Here is a 14,894-nt window from a genome sequence, read left to right on the forward strand (position 1 = left end):
GATCAGCAATCCCAACTCTACAAGGTGCTAATAATTAATGCTGAGAAATGTACAGGAACCGATAACGTATGCACGGTGACGATGCACGGTGACGATGCACAATCTTCAATGTGTTAAAGTGATTCAGTGGTACTGACTGTAAGTCTATACATTGCATGCCAACATACCTGGCATGGTCGGTGGTATGACCATGTTCACCATGGGAGGTCCTATGAAAATCACAACACATGAATAAAAAATTGCTTGTTTTCAAATAGCACCTTTAATTACCAACTATAATCACAAACCAAATCATGAAAAAGTGATAACATAGTTTGTTAAATATTCTATACAGTATATACATGTAATACTTACTTGGAGAGGCTGCACTGGTACTTGTAGATGGTGGTAAAGTACCTAAGTACGATGTAAACAAGCATAAACAAAATATAAAATCCTTCAGATGTGTATCATACGGCACTTGTTAGAATTGTCAATTGAGTTATATGGTAAGCTAATTAGTCAATAATCTGTAATGCTCTTAATACTGTAGATTCTCTTAAAATTTTGTAGAAATAAAATAATTTCATTTGGGTCTGGCCGAATGATTAGGAGAAAATATGTACAACTGGTTCCCTTTAGGATGTGTCCTTGATGTGGCTTGCACACTTCATGACTATGATGGTTATTATTATTTGTTGGATTTCTCGTTTTAGGAATGCCAATACACACGCTGATATACAACACCCATCAGTTACATCATGACTGCAAATAGTCATCACCCAGGAGACCTCTCTTACACTATGGCCACAAAATATGTTTTTTCTGTATGAGATAAACAAAGCACTCAACACCCACAATTGAATTTCTACAACTGAAAGTGATAGAATCTTGCATTAGCATTGCTCAGGCACTGGATTGTTACACAAACTAACAGTGGACAACACTGTACCATGTTTACAAGGATGTTTGGGCTCTAGGTATTGCAGAGATCATGTGAGCTTCAGCTGCTAAAAAATGGTGTGTTATCTTCGTTTTGAATTTTAGACAAGATCATATACGTACACAAGATCGGTGATGAAATTTTAGGGAATCTACGTACAGTATGTACAAAACTCATTGGAGGTGCTTTAGGTGTGTTTGCATGGGATTGACCCATGATACAAAGCAATGAGATATTGGCTCCCTCTTAATTATTGAGCAAAAAAGGCAAATCTTTGTGATTCTTGTTATTTAGTACTACCTTAAATAGTATGTAATTATACTACAAAGCATTGCCTCATAATATCTACTCATGAAGATATTTACATGTAATCAATTTACATACTAACACAAGCAAGCTTACCAGCTGCAGGCAATCCTCTCACAGCATCAGAAAAAGACCTCCCTAAACAAATATGAAAAATAACAGTATACTAAACACAAACAGAAAATGTAAATCAAATTACAAGCCATGAGCAGCTAGTTTGCTCCAGGTATGTATAGTGCAACTCCTTCATACAGAAAGCAAAACTTACAGAGTAGAGAGGCAATACCAAACATTTCAAGGTAGTCCTAAGAGACTATGTAGATCATCTGAAAGTTTAAAGATTAGCTTTTGGATAGCTCCCTTTTTGGGATCATTCAATACTTTGACTATCAAAGGGGAGAAATACAGAAGCTACAGTAATATAGTGAAATGTTTTGGTAATGCTGTTTACACCGAAATGGTAACTTTCAAAAAGCCTACAAAATTTGGTGATACTTGTGTAATAAGATATACATATAAACACACCTGGTGATGTCCTAGATGGTGATGCGCTAACTGGTGGTGAGCTAGCTGGTGATGTCCTCACTGGCGATGTGCTAGCTGGTGGTGTCCTAGCGATTTCCCTCTGAGTTATGAAGCAATCTGTTATGATAAACACAAATATAATGATCAATATGTAATTGACTACTTGTACTTGCACAGGTCAAACAATAATTGCAAAATTACTGCTCTACACAATTAGAACTTAATGCTTCATTATAGTACATTAGTTCTGTACACAAGACTGTACACACTGTTTATAGTGTGAGACATCATAAACTTCTAAAAACAACACACTCACGAGTTTTCTCTCATAACTTTAGTCCAAAGTAGCCACCAAATTTGGAACAAGTGTTCTGTACACATTTTATTGTCTTAATTTTCATACTAATTCACCAACTATAATATGCTTTATTAGAAATTATGTTTTGAAAGTTTGGGTGTGTCTGCCAACTATTCACTGAAACTCAAACTATCTATAGTTGTAACAGAAATTTCCACCTTAAAACATTTGCAAATTTATCCTTAGAAAACATGATACACTGTATAGCACCATTTTCGAAAGTACCGATTGTAAAAAAAACTGGCAAACCTTTACAAGCATGGCTTTGAAATTTCTTTTATATATACAGTGTATACATATTGTGTAAAATTTCTACTGAAATATATAGAATTTTAAAAAAGTTAGCAGGACTAAACCAAAAACTAGACTATAAAATACAACCCATGAAATTATAAATCTACGTAGTACTGTAGAGCCATTCCATATTTGGAGCAACCAAAAGTGTTTTTCATGCATTACCTAGTACATCATACGTAGTCCTAATATGATATTTTGAAAAAAACAATTTCTCCTAAAATTTTAATGTTTTGGAAGTTTTATGATGTCTCGTCCTATAAAATAATATAAAAGTAATACTGAATGTACCGGGGAGACGGCATTCGACAGCCCTGGTGGATGTAATAAACCGGGCTGGCGGGCTCAAGGTGGTGACTGGACCTGTAGAAAACACATAACTGTAACACATCATAATCATTAATCATAGTTGATTTGTTCAATGTGTTATAAACGTGTGTGGGTGGAATAAAGGAGCCACAAAGGCTATGTTCACAATGTAGCCGAAAGTGCTAAGGAAGTGGATAGGGTCATACAAACACTAAACAACTATAAAACATGGGATTCAATTTATACTAAACAAAATGATGTGATACAGTCAGCAGTGAACCCATTGTTATACTACAGAAAAAATGGGACACAAAAGGGTTATAAAATTGTAACTACTGTGGTAGTGATGTGCAATATTAGGACCTTGATTTTGGTACAATATCGATATGAAATTGGTAAAATATTGAAATTCTGATACTTTTTTGGTATTTTTCTTTTGGTTAATTGTGTGGGTAGCCAATATTTACAATTTAGCTTTAAATAGAAAATTATGTTTTAAATATAATTTTTGATGAAGTTAATGTTGGAAACTGGTACAGTGTAGACACTTTTTAAAATGGCTAAACTAGAGAACTAAGCTTCATTTCTACCGTTACTGCACAATCATGCACCAAAAGTTGTAAATTATCAAAATATTACTCAATATATTGAAATTGCAGCAAAATAGACTACACAATAAATATTGATGTTCAGTTATTGTGATTCGACATAATATCTGTATTGTTGCAATGTCCATAATTTTTTTGGTATATTGCACATCACTATACGATGGTAGACAAAAATGCACATGACACCAAAGCCTAAACATTGTGTAATAGGCAATATTGTACATATTTGAAATGACCAGTTCACTTTGTATAGTAAAGAAGTGGTTTTGGGAGTTTTTTTTAATTTCCAAAATTGCCCCGAATCTCCATCTTCTTCTTATTTTGCACATCTACAGCCCACAGGAAGTAGATATCAGCACTAAAAACATATGGCGTATTTTAAAATCATTCCTATGATTAGAAATGTGTTTAGTCCATTGTTGACGTCTAGACACTCCTAAAATACACCGTACACACCTATGGTGAAACACTTCTAACTGATGTACATGATAAGCCTTGACTGCCCAGCACTCTGAACCATACAATAGTGTGGCCAATACCACTGCCTTGTATACAGCATGCTTAACAGCAATAGATAAGCAGTTGTTAGTGAAGATTGACCTCTTGAGACAACCAAAGGTATTTTCTGCTTTGGCAATTCTTACTTTAACATCACCATCTATCCCACCATCACATGAAATAGTACAACCAAGGTAGGAAAATTCCTTAACCATTTCTACTGATTCATCATACACCAGCACACCATCCACAAAACTTTTTGATTAAACTAACTGTAAGACCCAGCTACTTGCTACACCAACAAAAGACTATTCCACAGTAACAAAATTCTCTTCTGAGGTGGCATACAAAGCAGCATCATCTGCAAACTGTGACTCTGTGATAAAACCAAGAAGTAGTTTGGACTTTGCAGTTATGTCGCCCACCAATTTACAACCATGTTTGTACCTAAACTCCACCCCAGCTGCAGAGCACTTGCCTCTCCAATCATCAACTACTGCACCAAAATACAAACTAAACAAGACAGGGGCCATTGCCGTAGTCCATTGTACACACCAATAGACTCCGTAAACACACACATGCGTGCACACACTCATGCACACACAACACACATAGAGAGATAGGGAATCTCTTACATGTAAACATACCTCAAGCAGGACTACTGCCACTCCCTGTATGAGGGTGACAGTTATAAATAATCTTTCTGTACATTACTTATTAACTTACCGTGTGAGGTACTACTGGTGGTCATTGTAGCTACATTGTAATAGAATACAAAATATAATAAAAGTCAATATTAACAAGTACATTGAATTTTCAACTAGAGTAGGGACATTGATAAAAAGTACTGAAACAAGCTGGACTACACAAGACAGGGGCCATTGATGTAGTCCATTGCACACACCAATAGACTCCGTAAACACACACACACATACACACACCCACGCACACACAACACACAGAGAGATAGGGAATCTCTTACAAGTAAACATACCTCGAGCAGGACTACTGCTGCTCCCTGTATGAGGGTGATGGTTATACGTAATCTTCCTGTACATTACTTATTAACTTACCGTGTGAGGTGCCACTGGTAGTCATTGTAGCTACATAGTAATAGAATACAAAATATAATAAAAGAAGTACATTGAATTTTCAACTAGAATAGGGACCACATCACATTGCTAAAAAGTACTGAAACAAGCTGGAGTGTGCACGATATTAAATCACAGTAAAACAATAAGAAGTGTTTAATCCCTACTGTGCTCATTGACAATTGTTTTGTTAATTTTTTTTGTCAAAATAAAATTATTATGATTGGTGAACCCACGCATACTGCATCAAAAGAAATGGCCCCACACCCCCAGCTACCTCTGAAATGTAAAGTACCCATTATGCTTTGTTGTCAGCTATGTTCAACCCATTACACAGCATTACGGATCAAGAACAGTTTGAAAAATGCCTCTGTAATTAAAGTGGCCACTATGAAAATACGGATGATTTCTGTTTCAAAGGGAAGCCATCATGTGCTACCACCAATTGACACCTTTCACTGTCAGCCAAGATTAAATGGGACACAGTAATGTACAGTTTTATGCTAATTGGAGTGCTATTCCTATACATATATATAGGCAGAAGCACTGTAAAATAGCGTACCCCTACATACAATGCTAGTCCTATATATATAGGAGAAATTTTGCGTGAGGGTACGCAAAATTGTTCTTATATATATGGGAGAAATTTTGCATACCACGCAAGATTGTTCCTGTATATATGGGAGAAATTTTACGTGGGGGTATGCAAAATTGTTCCTATATATATATAGGAGAAATTTTGCGTTGGGTACGCAAAATTGTTCCTATATGTATAGGAGAAATTTTGCGTTGGGTACGCAAAATTGTTCCTATATGTATAGGAGAAATTTTGCATGGGGTACACAAAACTGTTCGTATATATATAGGAGAAATTTTATGTGGGGGTACGCAAAATTGTTCCTATATGTATAGGAGAAATTTTGCATGGGGTACGCAAAATTGTAAGAAATTTTGTGCATCCTTGGACTAAACTGTTTATCATACTAAAAGATTTTTCATGAGATGTGCTGACAGTCACCTGTTTAAAGATGTCACATATTCGAACTCAAGAAATGCACTTGTATAGGCAGTTGACTGAATCCACAGATAGCAAAACAACTGGCACTATATTTTTCACTTTAAAATTTTTGATTAAAAGAAGTAGAACAAGCGATAAATAATGGCATGTATATATAGCTTGGTGAGAAAATCCCTACATTGGCATGTTATAACAATTATTTTGACTAATGTTATTCCGCAAAGGTGATTTCTTCATGCAAGATGTCTGTAGGATGATTTTTAAAAACGGTTTTCTTGGCAGTGTGTGCCATTTGGGGTGATCCATACTGTATAGTTGAGATGAGGAAGACTTGTGCTTTTTTGCCATTTAAAAAACTTCTCTTTTTACACCGTGACCTTGCACAGTATTGACTAAGCATAATAAAGTCAAAACATGTATGATCAGTGTTACTTATAATGCTTGTTTAACTGGGTTTTCTTCTAACTGTCTAATGCCTTCCACATTATTTACAGTAACATCTAAAGAGCATACAACTCAGATATAATTAAACACAAAGATGTCTCTGCAACAGTTTCAAAACTGTACACCACCCCTCTTCAGCACCTCTCAGTCTGATGTCTAAAGGAGTACAGTGGAACCCCTCTAAGACAGACACCATTGGGGAATTTATTTTTGTCCTTCATGAAGAGGTGTCCTTTATGCAGGGGTTCATAAAGAACTGGTACTATTCATTTGGGACCTAGACCTCTGTCCTTTATTTAGAGGCTGTCCTCAATTCAGGGGTGTCCTTTGAGAGGGGTTCCACTGTAGACGCCCATATGTCAGTGGTGGCACCAAGAAAGCTTCTTCTAAATAGATCCAAAGAATTGAATAGTAGTAAAGGATCATCATTTAAAAATAATAGTGTGTCAATGGAGCAGTGGTAAGTCAGAAAAAACAAATGTAGTTGCCCTAGACCTCAGAAATCAAGTAGTTACAAGGTAGGCCAACAGCACTGACAGACCTCACAGCAAGAATGCATACTCGAATATCTACAACTGTTTAATTACATGAAAAGTCATTCCCACCCACATACGCATTTCAAGTTTCCATTTTGCATAATCGAACAGTTACTGAAATATCCGTGTTATACTACCAATCATTCACAGGCTATAGTAATAATGCTGTTTAATACGCTTGGTTACTCTATTACAGTGGAACCCCTCTTAAAGGACAACCCTGAATTGAGGACAGCCTCTAAATAAAGGACAGAGGTCTAGGTCCCAAATGAATAGTACCAGTGCTTTATGAACCCCTGAATAAAGGACACCTCTTCACGTAGGATAAAAATAAATTCCCCAATGTTGTCTGTCTTAGAGGGGTTCCACTGTAGTACAGCAGGAAATAAGTGAATAAATTCAACTACAATAACTGCATTGCCAGGATTTGTGATGTAGGATTAGTTGTGCTTATGCAATTGACATGGTACCACTTCATCAAGAAATTTAGAAATAACACACTTCATGCTATCAAAACAGTACACTAGTACTGTTAAGTTGGATCTTCCCTAAAATGACAGGCGCTGCCCAAAAAGCTGCCTTTAAAGTCATCCTAGACAAGGCCGGAGGAGACAGTCCGGTTGATCGGGCCTGAACCGGACCAATAATCTGGAGTTGGACCAATAATCTGGAGTTGGACCAATAATCTGGAGTTGGACCAACTCGAACTATATTACTCTCATGCAATCTCAGGATGATCATATCTATACGTGCATTTTATAGATGTTATTGAAAATGCATGGTACGCGTAGTTACCTATAGTTTCTCAGCCTAACTAAAGTGCAAAACTACACGTTCAGTACTTCCAATTACCTTACAGTACAATATAGCATTCGCATCATTTTGTACAGATATGATTGTGGGTTCTACATATCACGTATGCTGACAGTCGGCATTTATCACATGTACGGCAGGTGCCTTCTTTGATTCTAAACCAGCACACTTCACTTCATTCCAATCTTCATACAATAATCATTAGCACTTTATGGCTTGTCACTCTTGGCTTCTTTTACTGGGCGAAGGGCTGGCTGTGACAAACTAGGCGCTCCAGGAAGCTGTACACCCATACATTACATGGCGGTCATCTGGATGAGATTTCGAGTAGAAATTGCTCTCCTTCAACTACCCACTCATCCTGTCGAGATACTGAGCAAACTTTCAGTCTCACCCCACATCGCGCCATTTTCGAATAGTGATTGGTCTCGTGACTGCCCACCAGTATATTTACGTGATGATCCGTTCACTTCGTTGCATACAAATCAGTATAGTATACTGCATTTTTGTAGCCATGTAGCCTTTTTATTGTAGCTGTGTAAATTCACTGTATACAGCTTACTGCCTAGTCGTAAATAATGAATTAATTACATTTCGGATGGCTCCGTCTCAATATCAACATGTAATGAGCACAATTACACACTATCACAGCAATTTGAAGAGTTCACGTGAGTACAAACAAATAAAATGATGTCATTCTTCCAGTATCCGGACTATATAAACCACCACGTGTCTCTTCCAACTCGGCATTTTATTTGCTGTGACAGCGATTCGTGTGTACTCGGCACTCATCAATATGTCTGGCGAAAACTCTACTGAAGATCTACTGAAACAACTGCTCGCCACAGTTAATACCTTACAGAAGGACGTCAACAATCTGAAGGCGAAGGATGATGGAAGGACCTACCCTCAGAAACGTCGGCGCAATGACGATAGCGAAGGAGATGAAAGTCACGATGGTGACTCTGTTGAGGATATGGCGATCTCCCAGGGACCGGCGAGGTAGAGAGCGATAGTTCTCATACCACCCGGTTTACCTTGTCAGAAGAGGGCGAAGCCTTCTTGGAAGCCACCTTTAACTCCCGCCTGGTCTATAAGGACAGGAAGAAGCAGGTCGCCAGATACGGCGAGCCTGACTCGAGGTGGACTACTTGTCCTACCATATCTCATGTGGTGGCGGCGACCCTTCCCAGTGCTGCCATGAAGGATGACAAGGTGGCCTTCAGAACACAAGAGATGTATATGGAGGCCATTGCTCCTCTAGCAGCTCTCTTAGAGAACACTGCGGAAGAAACCTTCACTATTAAGGAGGCCATTCCCATGGTACAATCAGCCATTCAGTTACTGGGAGATGCAGCTCAGCATCACTCATCCCTAAGGAGGAAGGCCATCATGCAACACTTGAATCCTCAGCTGCAGACCCTGATGAAGGACGAGGATTTCAAAGAATCCCAGCCACTTTTATTTGGAGAAAACTTTGGGGAGAAGGCCAAGGCAAGGATGGAAGCAGCAGCAGCTCTGAGGAAGGTTGTGATCCCTCCTAAGCCCAAGCAGTCGGGTTTTCAGAAAGGCCACCCTCAGCGAAACACATGACCAAATATTACGGCCAGCCAACAAGACAAGGAAGGAGCTAGGAGCAAAGACTTCACAAGGAAAATCTTGACTAGAACCTTTGAACATGTTAACACCTCATGTGTCAATTTTACATACAATTGTGAACCCTACCCCATTGTTAATACAGGTGGCTGCTCAAAAGCATCACCTCGAGGTGTTGATAGGTCAGATGAATCTGACCATCACCAGTCCCATGTTGGCTGGGAGGCTAGCCCAGTTCATAACAAACTGGGAGAAAATAACTCAAGACCGATGGGTCTTGCAAGCCTTAAAGGGGTACCAACTAAAACTGGTTCAACTGCCCTGGCAACTAAGACCGATGCCAGCAATAAGCTGCTCGGTAGAGAAGAGCAAAATGATCTCCACAGAGATCATAGAACTCCTGTCCAAAGGTGCAGTGGTAGAGACCACACCTTCCCAGGGAGGATTTGTATCACAAATCTTCCTGGTAGAAAAGAAGGAGGGGGGACAGAGGCCGGTAATAAACCTAAAGGCACTCAACACATTCGTGAAACACGAACATTTCAAAATGGAGGGACTACACACCCTCCCCGACCTCATCCAACAGGAGGATTGGATGATAAAATTGGATCTGAAGGATGCTTACCTTCAGATACCAATCCACACAGAGCATCAACACCTCCTCCAGTTCCAATGGGGAAGCAAAACTTACCAATTTCAGTGTCTCCCATTCGGGTTGATATCTGCCCCACGAGTTTTCCCCAAAATAATGAAACCTGTAGTGGGAGCACTTCGGCACATGGGCATACGTCTAGTCATATACCTAGACGACATTCTGGTTCTGCATCAGTCAATGGAGGAACTGGCTCAGTTGACTCCACTGATTTGCCAGCTCTTCAAGGCTCTGGGACTGGTAGTCAATCGGAAGAAATCTATACTGACTCCACACCAGAATCTGGAGTTCTTGGGCTTCCAAGTAGACACAGTCAGCCTACAGCTCATTTTCCCATCCGAGAAGTTGAGGAAAATACAGCAGCTAGCCCAACACCTCCTTCACCAACCAAGTGTTTCGGTGAGAGACCTAGCGAGGTTTGTGGGGAAGGCCTTAGCCTCGACACGGGCTATATGGCAAGCTCCTCTGCATTTCAGAGCACTGCAGTTTTTAATCAACTCTGTGTCTCTGGAGAGCCATCCCATGGAGACAGAGAACACTGCCAAAAAGTTCAGCACCCACTTGACCTTGACCAACGAGGCCAGGGACAACCTCGAATGGTGGTGTGCTCTAGACAGGAAGATCCGAATGCAATCTCCTCTCCGACCCCGGGTACCAACCATGACAATAGAGTCAGATGCCTCCAACATGGGGTGGGGAGCTCGACAAGGCGAGCTCCAGATGGGTGGAAGATGGTCCCAAGAGGAAACCTCTCACCACATAAACTATCTCGAACTACTAGCTGCCTTTCTAGTGCTGTAGTGCTTTGTCAAGCACAGCAACGGGATCACCGTCCAAATGAAGTCGGACAATGTCACGGCGGTGACATACATCAACAAGCTAGGGGGAACGCACTCCCAGGAACTCTGTCAGCTCGCACTCACGATCTGGGACTGGTGTGTACAGAGGGATGTTTTTCTGGTTGCAAAACACCTACCAGGGAAGGACAATACAACAGCAGATCAGGAATCGCAATCAACGAAGGATCGCTGCGACTGGATGCTGAACCCCCAGGTTTTCGAGCGGATACAGCTGCAGATGGGCCCACTACAGACAGACCTGTTTGCATCCCGACTGACGAAGCAACTGTCGAAATTCTACAGTTGGAGACTAGACCCAGAAGCAATTGCGACGGATGCGTTCAACCAGGACTGGGCTCAGACGAGGGGATTTGCCAATCCACCATGGTGCCTGATAGCACGCTGCCTGAGTCAGATAAAGAGACAAATGGCAAGAGTAGTGATGATCACTCCCCTGTGGGCATCGCAACCATGGTATCCAACGATTCTGGAAATGCTAGAGGACTACCCCAGAATTCTACCGGCGAGGGAGGATCTAGTCATCCTACCAGCCGGTCAAGAATTCATAATGAACCAAGGAGTACCGGAGTTAGTGGCATGGCCCATATCCGGGAATCCTTTGAATCACGAGGAATTTCTTCAGAGGCTTCAGCCCTCCTCCTCGCATCTTGGAGACCCAAAACGCAGTCAAACTACGACTCCTTGTTTTTGAAATGGTCCCGCTGGTGTTCGCAGAGGAATAGAAATCCCACTGAGGGACCTGTAGAAGATGTGGCAAACTTTCTAGCAGACCTATTTAAGGAAGGATATCTTTATCGATCGCTGAACTCATACAGGTCAGCTATCTCTGCGCTACACTCAAAGGTGGATGGGTACTTAATAGGTCAACACCCCTTAACTACTAGAATGCTTAAAGGTGTTTTCAATGAAAGACCGCCTGTAGCCAAATACTCAGCCTTCTGGAATGTTGGTGTGGTATTGAGGTATCTGAAAGGATTGGGTGGGAATGGTACATTGTCACTCCGTTTGCTTACAATAAAATCAGCTATGTTGATGGCCTTGACTAGACCAGCTAGGTCAGTGGACTTAAGCAAACTGGACATTAGAGCACGCTCCTTCTCAGAGGCAGGCGTCACCTTCACGGCGCAGCATCTATCTAAACAAAGTAGGGAATCAAAGCCCTTGGCAGATTTCTTTTACCCTAGATATCCAGAGGATCAAAGTATTTGCCCAGTGGTTACACTGCAAGCATACGAAGCCAGAACAATGGAGTTTAGGGCTTGGTCAACAGAGAACAAGAAAACCTTGCTGTTCTTATCCTGGATTGGAAAGCATGACCCAGTGACTGGCAGCACTATAGCCAGATGGCTAAAAACATGCTTGACGGAAGCGGGCATTAATACTGAGATCTTTAAAGCTCACTCAGTCAGGGGGGCATCAAGCTCTACTGCTGCATCTGTTGGAGTAACAACAGCAGACATCTTGAAAGCAGCAGATTGGTCATCAGCAGGAACGTTCCAAAAGTTTTATCTCCGTCCAACCAAGGATTCAGATGACAAATCATCCTTTGGGACAGCAGTTTTGTCATCTGCTCAAGCGTCAAACTTACATGTTGATATTGAGACAGAGCCTTCCGAAATGTAATTTACGAATGGCTCAGGGCACGTAGTGCCTGCATGCTATTAGGAATTACATGAGGAAGGTGAAGTCAATATATCAACGTTTTCCCACCCCCCACCCCTTTCTATAGCTAATAATATGTGCAGTTTTCTACATACAGGTAATCATTGATGCACATCTCCAGTAGAGTATAGTCTACAAAGGGCCGAGTTGGAAGAGACACGTGGCGGTTTATATAGTCCGGATACCAGAAGAATGACATCATTTTATTTGTTTGTACTCACGTGAACTCTTCAAATTGCTGTGATAGTGCGTAATTGTGCTCATTACATGTTGATATATCGACTTCACCTTCCTCATGTAATTCCTAATAGCATGCAGGCACTACGTGCCCTGAGCCATTCGTAAATTATAGGCTGTCATGCTACATGGGTTCCGTGTGAAATTTGGAGGAAAAGTTGCAAGTTGCTAGCTAGTTAATTTAGCATCAATTTTAAGGCATTTTCAAGCCTTTAAAGTGCAAAATTCTGCAGCTCCTGGAGGTTGCACCTCTAGACCCCCTTGAACTTCTAATTGCTATAACTAACTGTACACTGAGCCATATAGCAAGTTTCATGCTGCGTCCCCTGTATGTCAGGTCTACAATTATCTACCTATTATATATAGTATAAATAGTCTGAGGAGCAACAGATAGGCTTGAGCATATTTAGCTACCTAGCAGTAAAATATCACTAAAGTTGCATATCTGAGTGTCTAATTTTTCAAAAAGTTCCTATGGGGCATGCCCCCAGACTCCCCTAGAATGCTTGTGCTTCGCGCTTTGCTGTGTGCTTCACCCACTGTGCAGCAACTCCTCTCTCATTGGCAGCACTAGCAATTTCAACATATACAATGGCCTGACCGACTCTCCTCTGGCCCTGCTAGAAACATCTTATGCTATGAAAATCACCTTTACGGAATAATATTAATGTCAAATATAGCAGTATAAACAAGGCTGGAGGCCAAATAAAGCAGCTCTTCAAAATGACCTACTTACATCTTATTTAAAGCTCACCAAACTCCTTTGTGCGTAAATCCTTACATGCATAATCAAATTTTGCGTACCCCTACGCAATATTTTTCCTATATATAGGAGCAATTTTGCATACCCCCACGCAAAATTTCTCCCATATATATAGGGGCAATTTTGCATACCCCCATGCAAAATTTCTCCTATATATATAGGACTAGCATTGTACGTAGGGGTGCGCCATTTTACAGTACTTCTGCCTATATATATAGGAGTAGAAGTCTGATGAGCGTAATTCTATCCTTTACCATGGGATACAAAGAAGAACACTGGTATGTCCATGAAGAATGCATTGTATATACTGTGGTATGGCAAAAGGCACCTCTCTGGCAGAAGCAACATCAAACAGTGAAAAACTCAAGCCGTAGCCTTAGCCAATAGAGTTATGCTTGTCTGAAGGCATCAGTCAGTTACTTGCTCTGTTAGTCAGTAACTAGAATTTAAAATAAAAAAATCCATAGCAATTTGTTGAAAGCATTTCGGGTCGATCTCAAGGCTTGTTTGAGCTTAGTTTTGCCTAACCAATATTGCCTCTTATTTGTCTGGGAAAAGTGAGGCTCGTTTTGGGTGATTTTTCCTTCTGGCTGGGCCCCCACCTTCCTCCTCTTTGGAGCTTTTCTGCTACAGTCAACCTCGGTTCAAAAACTATCTAAAATGGTGGGAACCTTAGTTGTTGGTTACTTGCACAGTGGATACTCTGAAAGGTAAGCAATTGGTGTAATTTGGTACACATAGGTCCAACCATTAAATCACAGTAGGGATATAACACTCCTTATTGTTATACCAAGAGTTAATACTATGATTTGGTTATACTTGGTTATTCTTGGTTATACTATGATTTAATATTGTGCACTACTCCAGCTTGTTTCAGTACTTTTTTATTGGTGTACTATGGTCCCTACTCTAGTTGAAATTCCTATTTTTGTGTACATACTAACAAGAGTAAATAAATAAACATACTCACTGGTGTTCTGTACATCTCCCTAGTCGGCCAGAAACCATCTATTATGACAAATACAAATATAATAATCAATGAATATGTAATTGTACTTGCATATAGCTAAAACAATACCTGTAAAATTACTAAAATAATACTGAACGTACCTGGAAGATGGCGCTCGCCAGCCCTAGTAGATGTTATTGACTGGGCTGGCGCCGTCGAGGTGGTGGCTGTACCTACACAAAACACATCATAATCATTAATCTAAATAATTACTAGTTGATTTAGTAAACGTATTATCATAATTTTATTGCAACACAATGTGTGGGTGGATCAGAGGAGCCCATATGCATGGGTTATATTTACAATGTAGCCAATATATTTGTAATGTGCTAAGGGAGTAGATATGGCCATATAAAAACTGAACAACTATACAACATGGCATTCAATGTGATA

General features: G+C 40.2%; 1 long non-coding RNA gene across 1 annotated transcript; it reads right to left on the reverse strand.

Moving 5' to 3' along the window:
• Positions 1-4,869: 4,869 nt before the first annotated feature.
• LOC136266880 (uncharacterized) lies at positions 4,870-14,676 on the reverse strand. Its single transcript, XR_010706340.1, has 3 exons — positions 14,603-14,676; positions 14,463-14,500; positions 4,870-4,923 (listed from the first exon to the last, which is right to left on the reverse strand). It is a non-coding gene; the product is annotated as an uncharacterized lncRNA (long non-coding RNA).
• Positions 14,677-14,894: the final 218 nt, after the last annotated feature.

Source organism: Dysidea avara, chromosome 9 (assembly GCF_963678975.1).
Source record: "Dysidea avara chromosome 9, odDysAvar1.4, whole genome shotgun sequence".
NCBI lineage: Eukaryota > Metazoa > Porifera > Demospongiae > Dictyoceratida > Dysideidae > Dysidea > Dysidea avara.